The sequence below is a fragment of the Cygnus atratus genome, chromosome 3 (assembly GCF_013377495.2).
Source record: "Cygnus atratus isolate AKBS03 ecotype Queensland, Australia chromosome 3, CAtr_DNAZoo_HiC_assembly, whole genome shotgun sequence".
In the NCBI taxonomy this organism is placed as follows: Eukaryota; Metazoa; Chordata; class Aves; order Anseriformes; family Anatidae; genus Cygnus; species Cygnus atratus.
In genome coordinates this window covers 25658361-25666135 of record NC_066364.1, presented here as the reverse complement: position 1 = coordinate 25666135, position 7775 = coordinate 25658361, and the positions used below count along the sequence as shown (strand labels likewise).

Genomic DNA, 7775 nt, shown 5'->3' with positions numbered 1-7775 from the left:
TGGTGAAGTCACCGTCCCTGGGGGTGTTTAAGGAAAGGTTGGATGTGGTGCTTAGGAACATGGTTTAGTGGGTGATAGTGGTGGTAGGGGGACGGTTAGACCAGATGATCTTGGAGGTCTTTTCCAACTTTAATGATTCTGTGATCATTTTCAGATTAGTCTGTGTAATTAGCTGTATGGAAGGGGAAGTACAGGGCCCCAGTCTGTCTTGCCTTTGGTAGATCCTGCCTTTCCCTTCTTCAGCAAATGCCGCAGAGGTGCAAGAGGCAGCCACTCTGGCTGGGCACTTTGCAACCCTTTTTCCAAAGGTGCACCATTACACTGTGCAGAGAGCAAGACTCGTACTGGGAAGGAAGAGTGGAAATTCTGTGAGTATATTAGATTAATATGGTCCATTGGGAATTTAGGCACAATGCCATTAAGTCTGTAGAGACTAGTAAGAGTGTTTTCTTAAGCTAGACATGGTCTAGGTGTGTGTACAGCTAAGAACAGGAGGATTTCTTTCACTTCCATGATTTTTTTTTTTTTTTAAACAACAACAACAAAAACCTTCTGTGTGGAACAGCCTATGAACTGTTATTGTGGAGCACAATTTTGGGCATGGATTCCTATCATGTTTTAAGCTCTATTTTAATCACTGAAAGTATTTATTTGGTTTTGGCCCTTTGATCCTTGAACAACTCAGGTTTTTTAAATATATTTTATTTTATTTATTTATTTATGTGTTTATTGTAAAGGGTGGTGGGGTTTCTCTACCTCAATGCAATATGGTAGGGACACACACAACCGTGATGAAATGATCAGCCATTGTAGTGATGTGGCAGTGGCTGTATCTAAATGGCTACATTAATTTGTTTAAAAGATGTTTCCAATAGAACTATTAATGTTTGCAGCAAGGCTTATGACATATTAAGGTAGCATTGCTGCTAAAGGTAGCATCTCATTGCAAAAAGATTTTAATTGATATTCTGATCATCTGTATTCAAGACTCATGTTTATTGCACATTTATATGTTGACTGAAACTCTTTATCACAAGAAAGGGACTACTTTTAATGTAATACTACAAATAAGCTTTGGAAAAATATTCTGATCTGTATTCTGACCATTATGTTTAATATATATCAATTATTCATTGAGAAGTCTGGTTCCTAATTGATTGTTTTGAAGACAAGAGGCAGACAATGTTCTGATTAATGAGATTTTGAAAGCAATCTCTTATATTTATTGTTTTGTATCCTCAAAACCAAATTATCTCAGTAGCATTCCCAAAACACAGGTGAAATGTGGACACTTATGAGTTTTTATATTCTGAGATTTTTAATCACTGACTTTTTATTTTATATACTAACTTTATTTCTAAATGAAGAACTTAAAAGCATAGCTCTTTTTAGCTTAGGAGTTCAAATGAATGTAAAGAAATGCAAAAACCACAGAAGAAATCCACAAACCTCAGGAATTTGATTCACTGGGACACTGTCCATTTTAATTGTCTCACGCTGCCCCCCCCCAAAAAAAAAAAAAAATCTGCTATTTATTTTTAAGCCTAGATTTTCATTTTTCTTGATGACTAGGATGCTGTAGATGAGCGACAAGATTAAGCACGAATCTTGATAGATAGCTATCAAGTAGTTGTACAAAAATAAAGCACAAAAGCACAGAGCAAAGATTAACTATCTGTTGCTTGTGACTGAGCTAAAAATAGGACAGTAAACTCCATCTTGCAGAAATACAAAACAATATTCAACTGGTCTGTATCTCATAGAGATATTTGTAGCTTTGGAGGGACATTAAAACAAATGATTACATGGGTAATATAGGAAACTATAATGAGTGAGCATTCAGTTAGATTTGAACTGTCTCTGTGTTGTTTATATGTATCTTGTCCACTTGCAAAATGAAGGAAATTGCCTGCTGTGGTTGAGTTTACGACGTAGGCAACCGACATTTTTTGTCAAGAAAACACAGTAGACAGTGTGTGATATATGATGTGTTGTCCTTTTCCATGGATTAAAATCACAATCCATTCCCTTATAAACCTGACTCTTGCATCTAAGGCTAGGCAACTGCCTTCCATCTCTGCTAGGACTTCTCCAGTCCCTCTCACTGCATTGTTGACTACAGACACTTTAAAAAGGAAGACCAATACATACGAAGCCCCATCTTTTCCTGGTCTTTAATCCCCTTGTCCTAATTATGCCCAGTGATCCCAACTTCTGCAGCTTTCCAGCATACCTCTGCCTCCTTTTCTCCTCCTCCTGACAATCAGTCAGGAATTCTCTGTTCTAATAATGTGATTATTTAATACTTGCAAATGGAAAAGTCTGATTTCAGTCAGATCCACTCTGTCATTCTTTATTGACCAGAGTATGTCTTTACATTTCTGAGATTGTTCCTCTTGCTTCTGCAATTTTTTCCTTTCTCCATGTTATTTTAATGTGTATGGCAGGGAGCTGAGTAGAAAGACACACACAGAAGGCAAATGAAAATAAGTTCTCACAAAACAGAAACAGGACAAGGTTTAAGAACAAATACCAATAGTCAGTGCCAATATAGGTCACTTGAGTTCATGTAATGTTTGGAGCAGGATGTTGATCTGAGCACATAAATTCTTAGTTATTTTATCCAAGCTTTGGGGTATCAATGACATATATGCACTATAGCACATTTCACTCTTTATGCACTTAAAATTCCCCAACAAATTTTCTGCAGATAAAATGCAGTCCATGTAAAACTAGCCATTCTTGCAGAAGTTGTTCCAATGCCAAAAAACAGCCAAGCCCCATGGGGATTTACAAAAACAACATTTTCCTGGCATTCTTATTTTAAACCCTTTGTGATCTCTGAAAACATACATTTTACAGGCATCAGTGATGTAGAAGGATCATAAAGGGGTTATATGTTTCTCTTTGATCACTTGCCAATTACTTTGTCTTGAGAAGAGATTGCTTGACTCTTCTATGGGATAAATTAAATTGTGTATTGTGAGCTTAGTTGTGATTGCTCCATTCATTAATGTTTCGTAATGTTATAAATGAAGTTTCAAAACTGTGTTAATATAAATTAAACACAACATATCTAGGCATTACAGCTTATTCATAGACATATAGAAGTCTAGTCTGAGCTTTATAGAGTGGACTCTGGTTAAAGCAAAAATTGTAAAACCTCTCTTTAAATCACGTGTTTTTGAATAGTAGTATTTTTAAAATTGTATTAAGTTTTGTATTTAAAATCTGAGGTTTTGAACATGCTTCACATAAGAACATAATATTCCATGGATTTCTTTTTTGCAATATGCTACAATGTGAAAGCAATTCTAGAGTTCAGTGCAATTTTTCTCCACACAACTCGCAATATTGGCATGGAAGAACAACAGAGGTATTATAATTGCATTGTATTTTACTCTGCTGCATATAGATAGCTGTTAGTCACACACTTCTGTGTAAAGGGAAAAGCCTAACTGTTGTCTTCTTATCTTCCTCTGTGGACTCCTCAATATCACTCTTTAATGTACACACTTGTCATCCCTGCCAAAAATTTATATTATGACTGCTTCCTCTTATCGTCTTCTAAGTCTTTGCTGCACCCTGTCTGTCTTGCAGTCCAAGGAGCTGTTTTCCTAAGGGTTTTGCATTGTAGGCTTCAGTCCTGCAAGAGGACTCTGCTTACCAAGGACTCTGCACAGAGCTGCTCCCCCTCAGGTGTCGAGGGGTCATTTACGTAGGATCTAAAATGAAAGGTATGCACAGAAATGTAAAAACAGCCATCAATGAAAAGGGAAAATACAAGATAAAATGAAATGAATCACTGGGGACCTCTGCCTTCTGCAGCTTTTTAAAATAAAGCATTTGCAGATATAAAGAAGAGGACACGACAGACAAGAAGACTTTTCTGGCTTTATGAAACTCTGTGGAAAAAATGTAATCCTGAACACTAGAAAATGAAGCCCTCTTCCAATAAGAATGGAATCAATGATTTTGTGCCAAATTGTTTACCCAGTGAGTAATGTTTCATTAGTGATTAGAGACTCCAATCTCATGTCAGGTCTGTTGAGCTACATGCCATGTGGTCTTGCAGTAAGAAATCTTTCCTTTCCCTCCCCCAGAGAACCTGAAAATTATCTAACAGCTGACCTGGCAGACAGCTGAGATGAGAAAAGGTAGTGTGGCAGAGCTGAGAGGAAGACAATATGATGCAAGCAGTAACAATGGATAGCTTGGAAAATGTGATGATAAATACCAAAATGTTAAGCTTGCATCCACACCACTCGTTTGCTTTAAAAATAAAAAAATTAAAAAATAAAAAAATAGGCTTTTTGCAGTAGCCTTTGGTATTCAAAATGTGGTTGTCCTGGGTTTAGTTCTGAAGTGTTTCCCTACCTAGAATCCATTTCTGCAATGATCATGTCCATTAGCATGCCTGTTCTTTCACATATGAATTTAGCTGTGTTGTATTCTTCAGAAATATGGACCTTCAGCAATATCAGTCTTGGCTCTTGTGGAGTCTACTCTGCTTTCAAAAGAAGTTCTTTTTATGTATGCAGGGTTTCCTTCTTATGAATAAAATCATATTCATATCATCACTGCTTAGTGTCTAACCAAAACAAAACAAAACAAAAAACAAAACAAACAAAAAAAACATACAAAAAAAACCCGATCATAGAATGGTTTGGGTGGGAAGCAACCTTAAAGATCATCTAGTTCCCAACCCCCTGCCATGGGCAGGGATGCCACCCATGAGATCAGGTTGCCTTAAGTCCCATCCAACCTGAGCATGAACACTCACACAGGGATGGGGCACACATAAAGAATTTCTTCCTTATATCTTATCTAAATCTACACTCTTTTGGTTTAAATCCCTTTATCCTCGTCCATTAGCATCTCCTCCAGGTACTAAACACCATCACGTGTTGCACAGAGATCACTCACCAGGAATCTAAACTGGGAATCACAGGGCTGCCCAGCCCTAGATGAGCCTCGGCATCTCCCTTAGCATGCCTCAGAAAACACACCTTCCATCCTCTTCTCTCCCAACAGGCAGAGAACTTTCTGATACTTACAATACATTGACCACCCTGTAACAATCCACTTGCACTTCTGGCTATCTATACATCATTTTATTCTGCAGCTTCAATCTTGAAGATACAGTTCAAAAGTCTCCAGATCAGGAGATTAACTTCCTTTACTACTGCAACAAAACAAGCTCAGATTAAACTCAGTATCAGGGCTTATCTAGCCCGAAGCCACTGCTCTTATTGTTGAACAAGGAGAGGTCTGCTAGTCTTTGGGCTGGTTTTCAGGTATGTGGATGGAGTTCATGGACTATGTGCTGAGTTCCCCAGTGCTCAGCTTCACTTATCACTGTGGTCCCCTCTGGCCCTGCAGCCTCTGAAGCACTTTCTACAGTTCTACCTGTTGCAGCAGTAACTGAAGCTTTCCCCTTCAAGATCACTGCTTCTAAACTTGCTGAACAGCTGAGCAAGGTCAGCAAAATAACAGGCAATATTACTTGTCATCTGTATGAATCATTATGACAATATGTTTGAGCCAGTGTGTGGTAAATAACATCTTCCACTGATGGGCTTTGTTGTCTAGGTTTCTTCATCTTTGCATCTATATTGTCAGTATCTATATTCTTCTCACTTATCCACTTTGGTGAATTCACCCTTTTCCTGTCTTGGGACTGATCAAAACCAGGCTGATGTATCCAAAATGTTCTTTCCTGGGGCAACCTTTTCTAAGGTACAATGAATATTGTAGTGTTCTAAATATGTAATCGTTTCCAATATTTGAAAACTATCTCTAGCGCTTTTGAAATATGTGTCAATTATAGAATATTAAAAAGCATGTTTTAGGTAGTAAGCTTTTCATATGCTCAGCTGTAGCAGAGTGAATCACTGTTCTGCAAGACAAAAATGATGAGATACATGACAAAAATAAAGGTAGAGTGCAGCTTCCACTGAACTAAAGAGCCAGTATCAAGCAAGACTTGAACATGAGAAATTTTATTGCTCTGGGTGACTATCTGAAGAAATGTCATGTATCCTGGAAAACAGAAATCTCAAAAAGATTTATTTTTTATTTGAATTGTTACCATAGTTGTAGTCATCTTTGCTGTACAGTTACTTGTACAACTATGCTGTTAAATTTAACTATGCTGTTAAATTTAATTTCTACAGTGCATATGCCTTTCAGAACAAAAACAGAAAAGTATTTAGGCCTAGATTGTCCCGTTAGGTATAGCAATGCTATACAGTTAGATGCCAGCACATTTATATTGTACCTTTAACCCTGAGAAGTTCTGGTGGGAGTAATTTCTGCTCAAAATCATTCAAACCTAACCTGAATGACATCCAAATGGCCTACTCTTGTAACAGCTAAATTTCTAGAAAGCCACCAATGGCTGGAAGCTCTGGGACTGCTGCCAGCCTCTTCCCTTTTCCCAACAGGGATGGGGCACTATTTGTTTTGTGCTGTAAAGGGGCAAACTGAAGTACAACAGAGGTGCACCTAAACAGCCATTGTTAATAATTAGAAGGAAAGACAGCTGAGGATATTTAAACTTCATCTGAATTCCTAGCTTTTTATTTTCATTTTAACCAGCGTTAACTGTTACTTTTTCAATGAATACATGTTAGTGAAGTTTATCTACATATGTATATGTCAAACTTCATCCTGAACCTGTTGCTTGAGCCACAACCAGACTGAGCCTACACATAGTAATTCATGGGAGATCACCTCCAATCTGAGCAGGTGGTGATGCTTAGGATGATGATAGGTGATGATGATAGGTGGTGATGATAGGAGAGGAGTTGTAAGGTAATTTTAGAAAACACAAAGCAAGTAATTGCTACAAGCAGTTGAAACACTGGAAAAAAAAAAGTCTCTTGACATAGCTGTCAGACTGCAGAAAAGAGGAAGTTGAATATAAGGTGGGATAACCCAATTCAGGACTAAACATAGAGTGACAAGGTTGCTTTTGCAATAATACAGGGGCAAAAAAAATAAAATAAAAATTCAGCTAATATATTAGAATTCATGAAATGATTTATGAAGACAGCAAAACAAGTAACATTTAGATAAATGGAGGAAAATTTACTACAGAAAGTGACTTTGTTGTCCATACCATAGATCTGAAGCACTAAAGGTTACAGAGACATTGTGATGAGAATCGTAATAAGGTGTTAGTTCCAAAGAGAGTGCTGAGCAGAAGGCAAAGATCATTGCCTGGCTGCCAATGCAGCCCTGGATGCTGTTGGCTGTCCCTGCTTCCATGGTTCACTGCTAGCTCAGGCTCTTCTTGCTGCCTACTGAGACCCCAAGTCCTTCCCCATAGAGCTGCTTCCCAGCCTGTTGTGGTGTGGTGAGTTGTTCTTCTCCACCTATAAGACTTGTCATTAGTCCTTGTTGACCTTCATGAGGTTCCTGTTGGACCATTTCTTCAGTCTGCCCAGGTCCCACGGGCTGCCCAAGAGCAGCTTGGCCCTCCCACATATCAACTGCTTCCTCCAACTGGGGGTTGTCCACAAGCTTGCCAAGAGTACAACCCTTACGTTCATCTAGGCTATTAACGAAAATATTGAACAAGTATTGGTCCCAGTATTGAGTTTATTTCTGAACTTGGATAAACCACCTTATCCACAATTTCCATTCCTCTGCAATCTGACGGTTATGTCTACAGCATTTTTCCAGTGTTTTGGATGCTTGTAGCAATTATTTGCTTTGTCAGGTGAATTCTGTGAATTGACTTCACACCTTTCCTACAAAACACCGCTACT

General features: G+C 38.2%; 1 long non-coding RNA gene across 1 annotated transcript; it reads left to right on the top strand.

The window, feature by feature from the left end:
* Positions 1-3598: 3598 nt before the first annotated feature.
* On the top strand, positions 3599-4291 carry LOC126913263 (uncharacterized). Its single transcript, XR_007708112.1, has 3 exons — positions 3599-3737; positions 3853-3996; positions 4104-4291. It is a non-coding gene; the product is annotated as an uncharacterized LOC126913263 (long non-coding RNA).
* Positions 4292-7775: the final 3484 nt, after the last annotated feature.